The 18,069-nt window shown below is 40.9% G+C and overlaps 1 protein-coding gene and 1 non-coding gene across 3 annotated transcripts in view; both read left to right on the top strand.

Moving 5' to 3' along the window:
• MICU1 (mitochondrial calcium uptake 1) overlaps positions 1-18,069 on the top strand; it is a 238,321-nt gene that overhangs the window by 218,042 nt on the left and 2,210 nt on the right. The gene's annotated exons all lie outside the window — the stretch shown is intronic.
• Positions 7,228-7,300, top strand: TRNAG-CCC (transfer RNA glycine (anticodon CCC)). The gene has a single exon. It is a non-coding gene; the product is annotated as a tRNA-Gly (tRNA).

The raw sequence follows: 18,069 nt of genomic DNA, 5'->3' as shown, positions 1-18,069 counted from the left end.
ACTCTGTGCAACCCCATAGACGGCAGCCCACCAGGCTCCCCTGTCCCTTGGATTCTCCAGGCAAGAACACTGGAGTGGGTTGCCATTTCCTTCTCCAATGCATGAAAGTGAAAAGTAAAAGTGAAGTCGCTCAGTCGTATCCGACTCTTAGCAACCCCATGAACTGCAGCCCACCAGGCTCCTCCATCTATGGGATTTTCCAGGCAAGAGTCCTGGAGTGCGGTGCCATTGCCTTCTCCGGGAGGTTATGCATGTATTTGTATAATACCACAGGGTCATTTCTGTAGAATACCTTTGGTTATATTGCTTTGTTTCACAGAGCAGATCTGACAGCGTCTGTAAGTCCAACATAAAAGATTTGAAGTCATCGCTTATTATTAAATAAAATAAACAGGCTCATCTTTATATTTGCATACCTTTTTTTGAAAAGTCTAACTAAAAATCATAGATTTGCTCTCAGGAACAATTATATAGGATGAATCACTATCTGTGTTAAAATTATAGGATGCACTAAACAGAATGATTCAGGGTAATGATAGCAAAGGAAAGTGTAACCTAGTGGCTAAAAAAAAAGGATAGTGTTTCTTTCAAATAACTTCAGACCATTTCCTGCAATGTTTAGTCTCTCCATAGAGCTCACGCCTCATTATCCTTGCTAACAGAGGCAGCAATACAAATTATATAGTCATATCTGATATCCAGAAATATGTTTGGCTTTGAGATAGATGATGTTTGGCATTTATTTTGACCTCTTAGTTTGTTTCATCTGTATAACTTTGGATTCCCTGAGTGTAAAAGATAGATATCTAGGGGAAACTGGCCTAGATTCATGTGAAGTAAGAGGGAAAAGCCAAGCATATTCATTTCCTAGGGCTGCCGTAACAAATTACCACAAACACAGTGATCTGAAACAACAGAAATATATTTCACAGCTCTGAAGGCCACAGATTTGAAATTAAGGTGTTGGCAGGGCCATATTCCCTCTGAAGGCTCTAGGGAAAAGTCCTCCTTTGCCTCTTCCAGCCGCTGGTGGCTTAGTCACTCCTTGGCTTGTGGCTCCATAACTCCAGTCATGCTTCTCTCTTCACATGGCCTCCCTACCCACTTCTCCCTGTTTGCCTGTCTTCTGTCTGTCTCTTGTAAGAACACTTGTCATTGGACTTAGGGCCCACCTGGATCATCTCAGGATTCTTAATGACATCTGCAAAGACCCTTCATCCAAACAAAGTCACATTCATAAGTTCCAGGGCCTAAGATGCAGACATATCTCTTGGGCCAACATTCAACTCACTATAGCAAACAAGAACTAAATATCACTCATATGTAGTCCACAAAGTAAAGCAAAAGTAGAAACAAAAAATGAATTTAATTTACTATGAGAATATTTGTATTGTCTATTTAAAACTGAATTTTTTTAATTTATTTGGCTGTTCAGGGTCTTAGTTGTGGCATGTAGAATCTAGTTCCCCAACCAGGGATCAAACCCAGGGTCTCAGCATTGAGAGCTCAGAGTCAGCCCTTGGACCACCAGGCGAGTCCCTAAAACTGAATTTTTTAAAGAAACCTAATTATGGTCTTTCTTTCCCTGGCTAACTTCTGTTTCTTCAAAGAGCCCCTTCCCTGACTACTCAGTAAAAATTATATAAAACTAACTACATTATCTATAGCTTTTGTAATTTTTAACCTAAAATATTCTGACTCTTATCATCAATTCCTATGTATAAATTATAGACATGGGCTTGAATTTTCACAAATACAGGTAATCAGTAGAGTAGAGATTACTATCTGTGATGTTTTGTACATCGATAGTAGTCTTTCAGTAAACACTAAACTGAAGTAAACAAACAAAAGTAAGCATTATCCTTGATTCCATACTCATTCATCTGCATATTTGTTTTTTCAGTGAATCTATGTCTCTGCTTCCAGAAATCCCAAATCTGACTTTGTTTCTCCATCTAGCCCACTCTACTTCTAGTCTCTCTACCTGGGCTTATAGGGCTCCATGTGGCGTGGCTCTTACATAGTCTTGATATAACAGATATCACTTTCTTACCAGTTCACTCCACTCTGCATGTCCTTCTTTTATTTTCTAGATATACGAAATTCATTCCCACCTGAAAGCCCTTGTTCTGGCTGTTCTTCACCTGAAGTGCTCTTTCCTGGGACCTCAGTGTGTTTGGCTCTTGTAACTGAGGTGTCATAAATCACTTCCTAGGTAGCTCCATCAGCCTGTATCATAGCATTTATCACTACCTGGTATTTTCTTGTATATTTATGTGTGTGTTTATTATCTGTCCCTATTTACTAAAATGCTTATCTGTCTTGTTCCTGGATATGTTTGCTGTGCCTAGGACAATAGCTAAGATACAGTAGACATTCTGTAAATATTTGATCAATTAATAGGTGAATGACTGAATATCTTGATAGATGTGAACAAGACATAGGATCTCAAGCCAGTAACCCCTCACCTTTGACAGTAGACCCAGAGAACAAACTCATGTCATGAATTCACTGTCTTCTGTAAGCCCTGTGTTTTAGACTTGACATACATTGCACATGGAAAGACTAGCATGCGCTTGGCAACCATTCCAAGTTCCTTCCCTCCGCCAGATGTGCCTGTCTTTTACAGGCTCTCCTTGCCCTCTCCCCTTTTAAACCTTCCTTAGCCTGATAGTCAGACTGGTGATTTTTCCATGGATTTGAGTTCTATACCAATTCTGCTTCCACAGAATCATGAGATTTCACTGCTGAGATACATCTTAGAAGAGAGGAAGAAAAATACAGTGGTGAACGGCACAAGCCTGGATTTGAATCTTGGCTCCATCTTTGACTAGTTTAGTGTATGTGCGTGCTTAGTCACATACAACTTTTTGTGACCCCATGGACTGTAGCCCTCCAGGCTCCTCTGTCCATGGGACTTTCCAGGCAAGAATACTGGAGTGGGTTGCCCTTTCCTCCTCCAGGGGAGCTTCCCAACCAGGGATTGAACCCACATTTCCTGCATCTCCTGCATTGGCAGGTGTATTCTTTACCACTGAGCCACCTGGGAAGCCTGACTAGCCGAGTAGCTTTGGGCAGTTTCTGAATTTAGTTTCTGTGTCTTTAAAATCAGGATAACTATATCCGCCTCACAGGATTGTTCTGAGGATAAATCTACGTATAACACTTAACCTTGTGCCTATCATGCAGTGAATGTTGAGTAAATGCCTGCTGCTTGCATTATGAGGTTGATGATATAAGCAGATTTAGCATGGTTCATGGATTCATTCAGCTAGCAGCATAGGCACTGTGCTGGCACGGGGTTCTGCTCTTAAGAAGCTCACAATCTATCATCAGGGGAGAAAGAAGAGGATACAAGTTGTTCAAGTTGTGATAGGTGCTAGTTAGAGCCTCTGACCTCTATGGGAGGTGGGGGAAGACTACCTTTGGGTGGACATATGAGTACCTTTGTCTGCCTGCTATTCTCAGTCTCAGCTGTCTTCATTTTTTCCTAAAAGGTTAGGACCTTCAGAAATTGGCACCTTTTAGAGGCCCTGGCACTGTCTCTTCCTTGGCTATTTTAGAGCTTGCAAACCTGTCTTTAGACATAATTTAGCACAGAATTTCCCAAACAGCATTGTGAAGAACATTATATACTGCAATATGTTAATGGTTCTGTGGGTTTAAAACAAAACCCCAAAAAAGTGTTCCATGGTTCAAATAAGTTTGTAAAATGCCAAGTTATACAGAAATTCTTCCTGCGGCACTACTCCTGCCAACTTTTTAATATGCTAATGTGCATTATTAATCTCCAAGAGAGTGATAAAATTCCCAAACTTGACTTGCCCTAAAATGTCTTTTAACAACTTACAGAGCTAATGTTCCTCGGAACAGTTGGAGAACCTAGGCAGGTGGCAATTCCAGATTTACATTACAATGTGATCTAATCCCTCTAGAATGAAAATGGCAAATTTTGTTGAGGCTATTTCTTTAGTTCCCCTTGGCCCGTGTGAAAAGACAACTGCCAGGCAAGAATGAGATGTCTTTGGTGAATCTGACCATCTGGAGAAACAACCTTTCTACATGAACTAATAGTATGTTTCTACTATGGGTCATCTCTTGTTTCACACTGAAGAGGATTTGGTTCTATTGCTTATTCATACACATATTGGGCATAAAATTAGATGTATAACCTCTCAAGGGCTGTCTGAATGATTTACCTAGTCTGCTGAAGAAGGTAATGGAAAATTGAACATGACTCCTTCTCCACGGCATCCTATGATGGAAAAGTGAGAAATTATTTGAATTGGAGCTCTAGAATGAGCTATGGCCTGTATGACTTAGAGTGTTCTTATTTCTGCCAAGAGAATAAAAGGTTTCCAGGTGGTGAAAAGCCCCATTATAAAACACCTTAGAATATTAGAGATTTGGGAAACTTGTAGGTCCAGTTGTATCTCCTGTGTACTTTGATACAGGAAACAGTGGCACAAATACAGTCCATGACCTTTAGTAGTCATGCTCCAGCACAGGCCGACTTAAATTGAAAATCATAATTTATGACATAGTTGCCCTCAATTCTGTATAGTCATTCTATATGTACACTTTACCTAATTACCTGACAAGTCAGGAAAATAAATAGTAAAACCTGCGGCATAACTCCTACAAGGTGCTCTCTGCAACCCCAAGTATTTTTACTGAAAGGTAGTATTATCCCCTGTTTTATGGAAAAGGAAATATAAAATGAAGCACCTTACCCTTGCTTGTTCAGCTAATAAGTAGAGCCAGAATTCAACCTCAGGGCTCTCTGATCCCAAAGCCTGTATTCTTTCCATACCATCATGTTGTCTCTATACCCCAAAACTTCTGGGATTTAAAAATTTTTGCTGAAATGTAATCCAGGAGGAGACAAGGCAGGTTCACCATTCTGAACTCTGGTTCTCAGTAGCGTAGGGAGGACAGGCACTAGGTTGTTTCCTCCTAGTTCCCTTTGGTTAAGAGTTGACCATTCTTGAGTGGGAATAGAGTCCTTTTGATGTTTTGGAGTCAGTGCCCTTCTGTTAAATATGGAATAGGACATTTCTCCCCCTACAGTTGTCTCTTCTGTTCAGAACCATGTTTTCCAGCTCAGACACACTCTGACATCTGTAGTGCATACTCTGCAGTGACACAGATTCTTGGAATTGTCTAATCTAGCTTCTTATGCCCACAAAGGAACATCTTAGTAGACACATCTATGTTCTTCACTTTTCTGACCATATTACTCTTCGGTGAAAAAACCAATACACAAAAGCCTGCAATTACTTAAATATGGTCATCTAGCAAGGAAAGTTGGTACCCCTTTGAAGGCTCCCACAGAACAGAAGATACATATATCTATACTAAGCTGTCATTTCTGGACATCAAATTATAGGGTATACAGATGTGGACATCTGAACTTCTAACAATCCAGGTGTTCCTTATCACCTCTACTTGTGGGTGTGGCAATGTTTTATTATACTTTCAGAGACACTTCCAACATCTAGCATTTATTGAAAGTTAAATATATTCAAGAAGTTTGTCTGCCAGCATAAATTCTGGTTTTAAACTCAAACCTGATTTTGAATCACTGTAACTCACTAGCTTTGTGTCACTGAAGCTTTCAAAACCTCAGTTTCCTGATCTGTAGAATGGTGATATAGACTCCTTGCCTCAAGCCATTGAGAGAATCAAGTGAGATAATCCTATATTGAAGAAAGTCGGGAAAACCACTAGACCATTCAGGTATGACCTAAATCAAATGCCTTACAATTATACAGTGGAAGTGAGAAATAGATTAAGGGATTAGATCTGATAGACAGAGTGCCTGAAGAACTATGGACGGAGGTTCGTGACATTGTACAGGAGGCAGTGAACAAGACCATCCCCAAGAAAAAGAAATGCAAAAAAGGCAAAATGGTTGTCTGAGGAGACCTTACTAATAGCTATGAAAAGAAGAGAAGCGAAAGGCAAAGGAGAAAAGGAAAGATAAACTATTTGAATGCAGAGTTCCAAAGAATAACACGGAAAGATAAGAAAACCTTCCTCAATGATCAATGCAAAGAAGTAGAGGAAAACAATATTATGGGAAAGACTGGAGATCTCTGCAAGAAAATTAGAGATACCAAGGGAACATGTCATGCTAAGATGAGCGCAATAAAGGACAGAAACGGTATGGACCTAACGGAAGCTGAAGATATTAAGAAGAGGTGGCAAGGATACACAGAAGAACTATACAAAAAATATCTTTGTGACCTAGATAATCATGATGGTGTGATCACTCACCTAGAGCCAGACATCTTGAAATGCAAAGTCAAGTGGACCTTAGGAAGCATCACTATAAACAAAGCTGGTGGAGGTGATGGAATTCCAGCTGAGCTATTTCAAATTCTAAAAGATGATGCTGTTAAATTGCTGCACTCAATATGCCAGCAAATTGGAAAACTCAGCAGTGGCCACAGGACTGGAAAAGGTCAGTTTTCATTCCAATCCCAAAGAAAGGCAATGCCAGAGAATGTTCAAATTACTGCACAATTGCTCTCATTTATAAAGAAAGCTGAGTGCCAAAGAATTGATGCTTTTGCACTGTGGTGTTGGTGAAGACTCTTGAGAGTCCGTTGGACTGCAAGGAGATCCAACCAGTCTATCCTAAAGGAAATCAGTCCTGAATATTCACTGGAAGGACTGATGCTGAAGCTGAAACTCCAATATTTTGGCCACCTGATGTGAAGAACTGACTCATTTAAAAAGACCCTGATGCTGGGAAAGATTGAAGGCAGGAGGAGAAGGGGATGACAGATGATGAGATGGTTGGATAGTATCACCGACTTGATGGACATGAGTTTGAGCAAGCTTCAGGAGTTGGTGATGGATGGGAAGGCCTGCGTGCTGCAGTCCATGGGGTCCCGAAGAGTTGGACACTACTGAGCAACTGAACTGAGCTGAACTGAATCCTTTATTATTATACTAGATTGAAATTATGGCTATAGACAGCCGCCTGTTCTGTGTTCAACCCCAAAGTACTGACTTTCCTCTGTCTGTTTATCTTCAGTTCATTAAGGAGCTAATAGATTAGAAACATCCTCTCCGGATATGGCAATTTGGCAAAATTATTTTTTAAAATATTACCCTAGACCCTGATAAGGCTTACTGTTTGTCTTCTTGGAAAGTAGTATCTACTGCTTTTTTCAGCCACTTTTTGAGATTTGTATTAATTTAGAAGTTGTTGTGACTTCTCTGGTGGTCCAGTGGCTAAGACTCTGCACTCCCAATGCAGGGGGCCCAGGCTCAACCCCTGGTCAGGGAATTAGATCCCACATACTGCAGCTAAGACCCAGTGCAGCCAAATAAAAATAAGAAAACAGGAAAAAAGAAGTTGTATGTTGCTTTGCTTTTACTGAGGAAGATTGGAGCTTTTAGTTTCTCCTAAAATTCATCATTCATCTAAAAATTCCTGGGATTATTGCTTTCAGAAGGCATTGTTTTTCACTGTTTATTCACTGTCGTGTACAACTCTTTGCAACCCCATTGACTTAAGCACGCCAGTTTTCCCTGTCCTTCACTATCTCCCAGAGTTTGCTCAAACTTACGTCCATTGAGTCAGTGATGCCATCCAGTCATCTCATCCTCTGTTGTCCCCTTCTTCTCCTGCCTTCAGTGTTTCCCAGCATTTTTTCCAGGGAGTCAGCTCTTCACATCAGGTGGCCAAAGTATTAGAGCTTCAGCTTCAGCACCTGTCCTTCCAATGAATATTCAGGACTGATTTCCTTTAGGATTGAATGGTTTGATCTCCTTGCTGTCCAAGGGACTCTCAAGAGTCTTCTCCAGCAGTCATTCTTCAGCACTCAGCCTTCTTTATGATCCAGCTCTCACATCCATGCATGACTACTGGAAAAACCATAGCTTTGACTATAGACACCTTTGTCGGCAAAGTGATGTCTTTGCTTTTTAATCCGATGTCTAGGTTTGTCATAGCTTTTCTTCCAAGGAGCAAGTGTCTTTTAATTTCATGGCTGTGGTCACCATTCTCAGTAACTTTGGAGCCCAAGAAAATGAAATCTGTCATTGTTTTCACTTTTTCCCCATCTCTTTCCCTTGAACGGATGGGACCCGATGCCATGATCTTAGTTTTTTGAATGCTGAATTTTAAGCTAGCTTTTTCACTGTTCTCTTTCACCCTTATCAAGAGGCTCTTTGTTCCTCTTCACTCTCTTCCATTAGAATGATATCATCTGCCTATCTGAGATTGTTGATATTTCTCCTGGCAATCTTGATTCAAGCTTGTGATTCATCCAGCCTGGTATTTTGCATGATGTACTCTACAAACTTAAATAAGCAGGGTGAAGTATACACCCTTGACATACTCCTTTCCCAATTTGGAACCAGTCTGCTGTTTCATGTCCGATTCTATGTGTTGCTTCTTGACCTGCATACAGGTTTCTCAGGAGACAGGTAAGATGGTTTAGTATTCCTATCTCTTTAAGAATTTTCCAGTTTGTTGTAAGCCACACAGTCAAAGGCTTTAGTGTAGTCAATGAAGCAGAAGTAGATGTTTTTCTGAAATTCCTTTGCTTTTTCTATGATTCAACGGATGTTGGCAGTTTGATCTCTGGTTCCTCTGCCTTTTCTAAATCTAGCTTGTACATCTGGAAGTTCTTGGTTAACGTACTGCTAAAATCTAACTTGTAGGATTTTGAACATTACCTTGCTAACATGTGAAATGAGCATAATTGTACGACAGTTTAAACATTCTTTGGCACTGCCTTTCTTTGGGATTGGAATGAAAACTGACGTTTCCAGTCCTGGGTCCACTGCTGAGTTTTGCAAATTTGCTGGCATATTGAGTACAGCACTTTAACTGCATCATCTTTTAGGATTTTAAATAGCTCAGCTAGAATTCTATCACCTCCACTAGGTTTGTTCATAGTAATGCTTCCTCAGGTCCACTTAACTTCACATTCCAGGATTTCTGTTTATAGGTGAGTGACTATATCATGGTTATCTGGGTCATTAAGACCTTTTTTGTATAGTCAAGAATACACAGAAGAATATACCTTTTGTATATTCTTGCCACCTCCTTTTAATCTCTTCTGCTTCTCTTAGGTCCTTGCTGTTTCTGTCCTTTATTGTGCCCATCTTTGCATGAAATGTTCCCTTAGTATCTCCAATTTTCATTATTTAACTTCTCTGTTCCTAGGACTCTGTGTGTGTGTGTGTGTGTGTGTGTGTGTGTGTGTGTGTGTGAGTTACTCAGTCATGTCTGACTCTTTGTGACCCCATGGACTGTAACCCATAGGTTCCTCTGTCCATGGAATTCTCCAGGCAACAATACTAGAGTGGGTAGCCATTCCCTTCTCCAGGGGATCTTCAGGACCCAGGGATCAAACCTGGGTCTCCTGCATTGCAGACAGATTCTTTACCATCTGAGCCACCAGGGAAGCCCTGCTCCTAGGACTATCTGTGCCCTATTAATATCTCTAGTATCTGTAGCAATCAAAGGGTAATTGTCTACTAGACTGTAAATTCTTGAGGACAAAAACCATGTTTTCCACATCTTTGTGTCCTGCTCTAAGCCTAGAATAATTATTTATATGCAGTAAATATTTAATTAATGTTGAATAAATGAGTGAATTAATTCTTAACCTGATCAGATCCTGAAAAGGATGGTATAATTCTCTAATAAAAGCCTAGGGTGAGGGTGAGGACAAGAGGAGTATGACACCTTCCCTTGTCATTAATTTCCTTGACACATGGGCAAGTCACAATTTCTCTGACCTCAAGTTAGATGTTATACTAAATATCGCCAAGCATTCTTCCAGATTTGAAATTCTATAACTAAATCAGCTTTTTACTGAATGTAGTAATGTTTTAAGAAACATGTTGTAGCCTAAAGCTGTATCCAAATCTGTGAAAATGAACTGACTTATAATTATCAAATACATTTGAAATCAGAGCAAGGCTGTTGAATTCCCAAAAGAATGGTGGCAGTTTTAATTTATTTTCTTGTTAAGAAATTTAAAATTTAATTAGATCTTGGCTAGTGCCTTGATAAGAGCTAATTTATGAAGCTTGGTATAGTAGTTGCAGAAAAGTGACAGTTCCATAAAATGTACCTAGAATGAGCATAGCTTTATATAAAGTATGATTTGAGGAATCTCTAAAGGACATTCCCAACCATAAATACCTTCCCTACTTTCTTGCTTACAACAAATTACAACAAATTTGCAGCTTAAAATACCACCTATTTATCATACTAGTTTTCATAAGTCAGAGAGTCCAGGCACAGTGTAACTGGGTTCTCTGCTCAAAGTCTTTAACAAGATAGAAATCAAGGCATCAGTAGGACTGCTTTCTCATCTGGAGTTCACAGACAGTTGTCTTCCAAGCTTATTTGGGTTCTTGGCAGAATTCAGCTCCTTTTGGTTGTAGAACTGAGGTTCCTTTTTCATACTGGCTGTCACTCTCAGCAGGCCACCGCAGTTCCTTGCCGTGTGGCCCTCTTACAGTATGGCAGCTCGCTTCTTCAAAGCCAGCAGGAGAATCTCTTTCCTCAGTGTGCGAGATGGGTTCTTACATAATTGTAATCATGAGAATGACTATCCCATTACCTTGTCCATATAAAGTAACCTAATCATGAGAGTGGTATCACGTCCTATTCACAGGTCTTGCCCACATTCAAGGAGAGGAGATTTTACAGGGTGTGGGGATCTTGAGGACCATCTCAAAATTCTACCTACCATACCGGCTGTAATTCCAGAAATTACCAGTTAAATTCCTTGAGGACTTCTGAAGATATGCACATTTTAATTGATCTAAGCCATGTTATCTAAAAAGATGTTAACATGTCAGTCATAAAATTTTAGGGCTAAAAGGGAGCTTAGAAATCATTTTACTTAAGCCCCCACTTCCTTGTTTTTAACTTCTTCAATTACACTTGAAGGAAAATGGCTTGCTCAAATCACAGCTTGTGTGATACAAAACTGAGACCAGAGATTCCAGTTCATTTACTTCCATACCACTGTTCGGTTAGGTACACAGCACTCACTGCCACTAGAAGGGTCTAGAGAATTCTATAGGTGACTCACAGCTTTTATGAGAAGACAAAAATGGGGGAAAGTTTACAGCAAGAATGTATAGGAGAGCATCCCCAGACAGCTGTAGCATGAAGGCAGGAAATGGGAATGTCATAAAGATGTGTGGAGAAGAGGTTATGGGGGAAAAGCTCCTATTTTGTAAATTCTCGTATTTTTCTTATTTATGTATTTATTGGCCATGCTGCCAAGCATGCAGGATCTTAGTTCCCTAACCAAGGATTGAACCTGTGCCCCCTGCAGTGGACGCACAGTCTCAACCACTGGACCTCTAGGAAACTACCTATAAATTCTTTTAAAGTTTGTGGGAGGCAGGCTCCTGTGCTTCAGTTCATTATTTCGTTTTGTAAGAACGTTTATGTGTGAAGGAGAGTGCTTGCCAGGATTCCATTCATTTAAGACAAAGCCATCAATTTTTAAAACAAAAGTATTCATACTGTAGGCACAGAAGCTCAAATTCTGAAAGGTTTGCTTTATGAGGCACTTTCTCTCTCTGCAGAGAACTAATTTATTTGCCCCAAAATTTAAAGTCACTTAGCAGTTCTAAAGATTGATTCTGGCTTAACTCTGTTGCTTTGAATATGTTGTGATTTAGTGAAATTATTTGTAAGTGCCCCAAGGAGAAAGAGAGCTGCTTTAGGGACTCATGATTACCATTGAAGGAGAGAGGAAAGAGGGTAAGATAAACCACCAAAACACCGACTTAAAGAGACAAGAATATCAGCCAGCATTACATCCTGTGATGAAAATGATCAGAAAGAAATTATACGAACTGGGGAAGTATAGAGGTTAGTATTTAATGCAAGCACTGCTTTGCAAGGGCTTCAGGGGCTACTGCCCTTAGAGACCTCTGAAGTGTTTTGTTTTGTTTTTTTAATTTTTATTTTTACTTTATTTTGCTTTACAATACTGTATTGGTTTTGCCATACATTGACATGAATCAGCCACAGGTGTACCTCTGAAGTTTTGATAAGACGTGTTAAGATGAAGAGTATTTAGCCTTTTGCATCATTTCAGCAAGCTGAACTTAAATATCTCAGTTGCTTTCGACTTTAGTTATCAGAGATTCAGACTCTCTTGAGGCTAACAACTATAGCCAAGGAAGTAATTTGCAAAGCAAACATAAAAGCCACTTCCAAAATTGAGGTTGGAAGTGAAAGTGAAGTCGCTCAGTCGTGTTCAGCTCTTTGTGACCCCATGGACTGTACCCTACCAGGCTCCTCTGTCCATGGGATTTTCCAGGCCATAGTACTGGAGTGGATTGCCATTTCCTTCTCCAGGGGATCTTCCCAAACCAGGGGGTGAACCCTGGTAAAATTGATGTTAGAATAATGTAAAGAAGTGGTTATCTAAATAATGACACATGCTCTTGGTGGAATGCTGTGCAGCTGTCGAAAAGGAATTGTTTATGTATTGGAATGGAATTATTTCTTAGATATGTTGTTAAATAGTCAAGAAAAACCATATATTTAAATCATTTTGTGGGAAGAAGTGAAGGATAAATATTTGATTTTATATCTATAAAATATTTCTAGGGAAACTGGAGATGTTCATTGCCTGTGGACAACATCTGGAGGGGGATGGGACATAACTTTGAGAGGGAGACTTCAACCCTTTTGTACCATTTGAATTTCAAATAGCTAAATGTATTATATAATGAAAAATAACTTTTTAAAATAAAAAATAATGAAAATTTAAGAGAGTCAAAGAGGGAAAAGCAAATATGGTAAATTTTGGTAAAATGGTAAATTGGTCTCGAGATAAGACCGCTGTGTTATAAAGGTTTCCCTGCAAGGAGACTTGACTGGCCCCTTGCCAGTCTGTCCTGATGGCAAATCTAGCCTAATGCTCTCATCCCCACCTGCACCTCTGTTCAAGCTGTCTAGTCAGTCATTAGCCTCCTTTCCTGCTTCCAGTACTTATTCAAACTGATTCCTCCACCACCTACTACTTACTGCTTTACATGCCATATCTGGAGCAGTCTGTCTCTTTAATCCTTTAGAATGAGGATCCAAAATGTACCTCTAACCAAATACAAGCTTTTCCACTGTAACCCATGTGTGTCTGTTAATATGTCTGATAATTCTCCTATATGTTTCACAATCTTAATGGTATGTATGGTTTCCCCCCACTGAACTGTGATTGCCTTCTGAATGTGGCACCTGAAATCACTGCCTAATGGTGCTGGTAGAAATGCTTGCCTTTTGTGGACAAATGTGATAAGCATTTTTAATGACCCCAGATACAATACTGGACAATGGCAATAAACCTTACTGTCAACTAGTTTTACTAGGTTAAGCATGGAAGCCCATTGAAACAGTCATCTGGAATGATGCTCTGAGGTTCAGGAAACCTGGCCACAGTTTTTTTTCTTTTCTGGCATATAGCAGTATTTAAGAGCCAGGATCACCAGCATCACCTCTGACAGGTGGACGGCCTGAGCGCACAGAGCTGGTCAACCTGCCTGTGGCACAGAAGCTCTGTGCATAACATAGAGTGTTATCATTTTCATTATTAGTATACTGCATTACTCTTGGCTCCTGAAATTGCTTGTTATCCTAAATGTTGTCCTTTCCTTCCCACCCCCACCCCTTTCAGTCAGGTTGAAATGTGTGTGTTGTATTAGCCAAAGTATCCTGGAAGAAGATGCAAAAGAAAGGACAAGTGTTCTTTAAAGGAAAATCCTTCCCCCTGTCCCCACCTTCCCCGAAGCCATTTAGGGATGGACTTAAGAAACTAAGACCTCTACAGCATAAGCCTTTTCAGAGCTGAAGCAGAAATGTCTCCCTCACTTAACCTTGGCTGTCACAAGCCAGCTTTTGATTTTCTCCATTACGGTCCAGGAAGACAGGCATCATCACATGGCCACACAGCTAGAGACTGTCAACCCAACTTGGCGTATCACCTTTCCAAACACCTTTGCATTAGGAAGAGACAGGCAGCTTCTAATTGGGTCACACTGTGCATAGCTCAATTTATGCATCACAGGCAGAACTCCCAGGGCCACCTTTATTTCATACGCTTTTCATTGGGTTGCATTTTAGTAAACCTTTTGAGTTGTCCTTAAAATTGTCAGTATATGTTCCAAGGGAATACTGATGTCTTCCATCACACAGGACATCAGATCTGTGGTCAGACTACAGTGCTGGCTCCTCACAACCCCTAGTTATTATTCAGTTATTCATCCCTGCCCACTAGCGAGGAGTAATTCATATTTTCGCTTTTCTTCCACCTGAGTCCTTTCTCTTAACTTATAATGAGAGATTTCAGGGAATTCCCTGGTGATCCCGTGGTTAAGACTCCACACTTTCACTGCTGAGGACACAGATTCAGTTGCTAGCCAGGGAACTAAGAGCCCACAAGTTGCATGGCATGCCCTCCCCCCACCAAAAAAATAGAGTGACAGATTCATGGGGGGATCCACTGTCCGTATAAGGGATGGAGTGAGCCCAGTGTGTATAGGAAAAAGAGCATGGGCTGAAAGTCAGGAGACCTAGATTCTAGACACAGCCCTGCTACCAACTAGCTTTGTGGCCCTGAGCAAGTCATTCAAATTCTTTGCATTTTATCTTTCCTCTGAGGTCTCTTCCAGTTCTAAGATTCTCTGATTTCAAATGGATATTGGGGCTCTTATCCCTTCAGAACTCTCTTTTCCTCTGTTCGAGTACTGTTGTGAATAGTTTTATATAATATAGCATCTGACATAGTCACACAAACTCAGTATGTATTTCTTTGTGCTTCTGAATTGTCCAGTCATGGACTATGCCAGAGAGTAAACTGGGGACCTGGCACATCTCAGATTCTGCTTGGACTTTTCAAAGAGCCAGATGGTTAACACATTTTTGAGTGCCAGTGAGCCTGCTTCTGCAAATTCCTCCCCATCCCAATCTAGTAGAAATCACCCAGTCTCATGCCTATCTATTGTTCAGGCAGCTGGAGCAGATTTGTACCAAAGGAATAAATAGGCCTTGGAAACCTAGGCCTTCTCCAGGGGGATTTCATGCTCCATAGGGACATTTTTCAGATTAGAATCCCAACCATCCATTAGTTAGCATCATTAAATAGGCGAGGCCCACATTCCAGTACCAGCAACTGGTCTGCATGGAGAAGCTGAGGTCTGGGCAGAAGTGGTGGGGGATTGTTCTTGCTGTGATTTAATTATGACTTTGGTTCAGAGATGTGGAAGCAAATCTGAATGAGCCAGCTCTCAGGACCAGCTGTCAAGCACTTGGCTTGTAGTCTGTCATCCTACTTGTCCCCAGTACTCTTGGCTGGAGCTCACCAGCTAGTTTAATGTTCATTTCCTCCACTGCTCTGATTCACACCCTGGGGGCCTGTGTGAGGATCTCAGACAGTGAAAGGGCACCCCAGCCAGGCCCTTTGCTGGCTGGTAACATCCCAGTGGTTTGAATACCTCAGCAGCCCTGGTTTTCCTCCTGTAGTACAGATGGCATCAGAGCCCTCTCCATATGAGGTGAAACATATTCTGTAACTGTTCTGTTAAGAGATGGCCTTTGTAATGAGGCATTCTCACCTGTGGAATTCAAGAAGTCTCTGTTCTGCAACCACTTAATAACACTTCAGTGAGTTTTTCACCCGAAAAAGCCAAGAGCTCTCACTGACATTGAATAGTATTTATTTAATGATTTATTTAGAGGATAAGATCATCTTCATAGGGAATAGGATGGGCACTGGGAGCATCAAGAAGAATTGATGATGGGCACTGTGCCCTGAGAGAAAAAGAGGTATAGTTATCAGTTAAAACAGGTGTGGTATTGTTGTGAAAAGGGCATGGTTAACAAACATTGGCAGAGAAAGGAATGGTTAACATAAAGTGTCCGTATTTATCTAATATAGAACAGGTTTTGCACCACTTCTCAGGACACATTTCTGTGGCTGCCTAGGGTATTCTGGTAAGTGACCACAATTTGAGAGCACCCAGGGTCTTCTGATCTTATTCTCTTTTCACTGAGCAAACTTCTGAGGTGGATTGAGTTTCCTTAGTAGATTTTCCTACTGAGAAGTATAATGACCAGCTGTTATCTCTTTAGTTCTCTTAATAGTTAACTGCTTTCCTTGTAAATTGGCCTTCTGCTTTCTCTTCCTTCCCCAGGCCATTTAGTTAGCAGGAATTGGTTCTTCCTGAGCCAACTGAGAGAATAAAGTGTCTAGACCTACCAGGAGAAGTTTCTAAACCCTAAAACTTCCACAGTCTGGTAGAGGCCCCATCTCCCCTGGCAGCACTTAACATCTCATGAACATCCACACAGGAGTCTGCTTAAGTCTTGTAGTTCCAAGGGATGTTGATTCCTCGTTCATGCTGACTCATGTCCTGGGAGGAAGTGCAGTGTGAGCGGTAACCTAAAGCCGCAAGAGGAGGATTCTGGCTCTTCACGCCCTGTGAGCAGCCTAGTCCCCTCCAGCCAGAGCCTGTGGACACTGAGACACAGCCCAGCTTGTGGCCTTTATACCTTTCTTCTGTCCTTCACCACACAAGATCCTCAGCTATTTCTGTGTACCTCCACTCCTGTCCGTCACCCTCAGATCCTGGAAAACGCCAGTGAACCACTCTTTGCACTACTAAGCCGCCTTAGCAGTTATCTTGTGGCATCTCCTCTTTTGGATATGAGAAACTGTATCCAAAGAGATCACATAACTCCATCAGGGTCACACGAGCAAGTTGGTGGAGCCAGGACTAGAGCGCAGGTCTTATGACTGCAAGCACAGTTTTCCTCCTGCGTCACCTTGCTCCTCTGCCTTGCTCTGGCATTTGTATCAGCTGACCTTGAGAGCACTGTGGGGAATGCATGGAGGCCATAGAGGTAAAACGAGAGATCAAATGCAAAGGAAAAAATGACAAGAAAGAACTGAAATTATAGGAGTGAAATAAGCAGAGAAAACACACTGACTTTAAAAAGTTTACATTGCTTCTGGAAGCGGCAGTGGACAGAGGAGCCTGGCAGGCTACAATCCTTGGGGTCACAAAGAATCAGACAGGACTTAGCGACTGAGGTTTATAGATACAAACACTTCGTTGCTAGTTGATTCATGAATAGAAATTCATCTTCTTCTCTCCACTGAGTTTTACCTCACTTAAGAGTGTGTCTATAAGCAATAACATAATTTCTAGATGTAGCTAGATCAGGCTTGAGGATAAATGACAGAGAAGGCAGGGGAAATCGCTTAATCTCCTTCCTGGCTTGTTTTTCGTGAGAACCCAATTTTCACATGATTGCTAGTGTTTAACAGTAAATGTCAGAGAAAGGGAAAACGGCAGGAGAGGAGATTTTCTGATGAAGTCTGGGGGAAAAAAAAAAAACACTGTATTCTGATCTAGCGAGATGGGGGCCACTGCTTCTCTCAAGGGGCACAGTTGGAAAAAACAAAGTGGGTGATGGAAAACCTGTCAGGAGGAGGGGCAGGAGCCCAGCTGTGCATTTCCGCTGTTCATCAGCAACTGGTGGCGAAGCCTCAGTGCAGTCAAACTAGCCTCCTTGTTTCTCATCTCCCCATCCTTTGGTTGCCTCATTATTTCTTTGACTGTTTGTTACTGTGTTCTTTCCAGTGGGAGGGAAATGCCAAGATGGAAACTATGATAATATCAGCTATTCTTTACTTTTTTGCAAGGCACTCTTCTGGTAATAAGTTATTAGAAAAGCCACCACTATATGCTGGAGACTTAGAATTCCATTCTTAAATATTATGTGAATTTTAACTTTTAAAATTTTTATTATGGTAAAATATATATAACAAAAGCTGCCATTTAAGCCATTTTTTAAGTATGTCAGTGGCATTCATTACATTCACAATGTTATACAACCATCACTACTATTCCAAAAATTCTCCATCACCCCAAATGATAAATCTGTACCCATTAACCACTAACTTCCCAGCTGTTGGTAACCTCTTATCTACTTTCCCTATGAATTGTTACCAGGCATTCTTACTTAATTATATATACCTCCTAAAGTGTGGCAGCAATAGA

This window comes from Ovis canadensis, chromosome 25 (genome assembly GCF_042477335.2).
Source record: "Ovis canadensis isolate MfBH-ARS-UI-01 breed Bighorn chromosome 25, ARS-UI_OviCan_v2, whole genome shotgun sequence".
Lineage (NCBI taxonomy): Eukaryota > Metazoa > Chordata > Mammalia > Artiodactyla > Bovidae > Ovis > Ovis canadensis.
The sequence above is the reverse complement of the archived record's forward strand: the minus strand, read 5'-3'. Positions and strand labels throughout refer to the sequence as shown.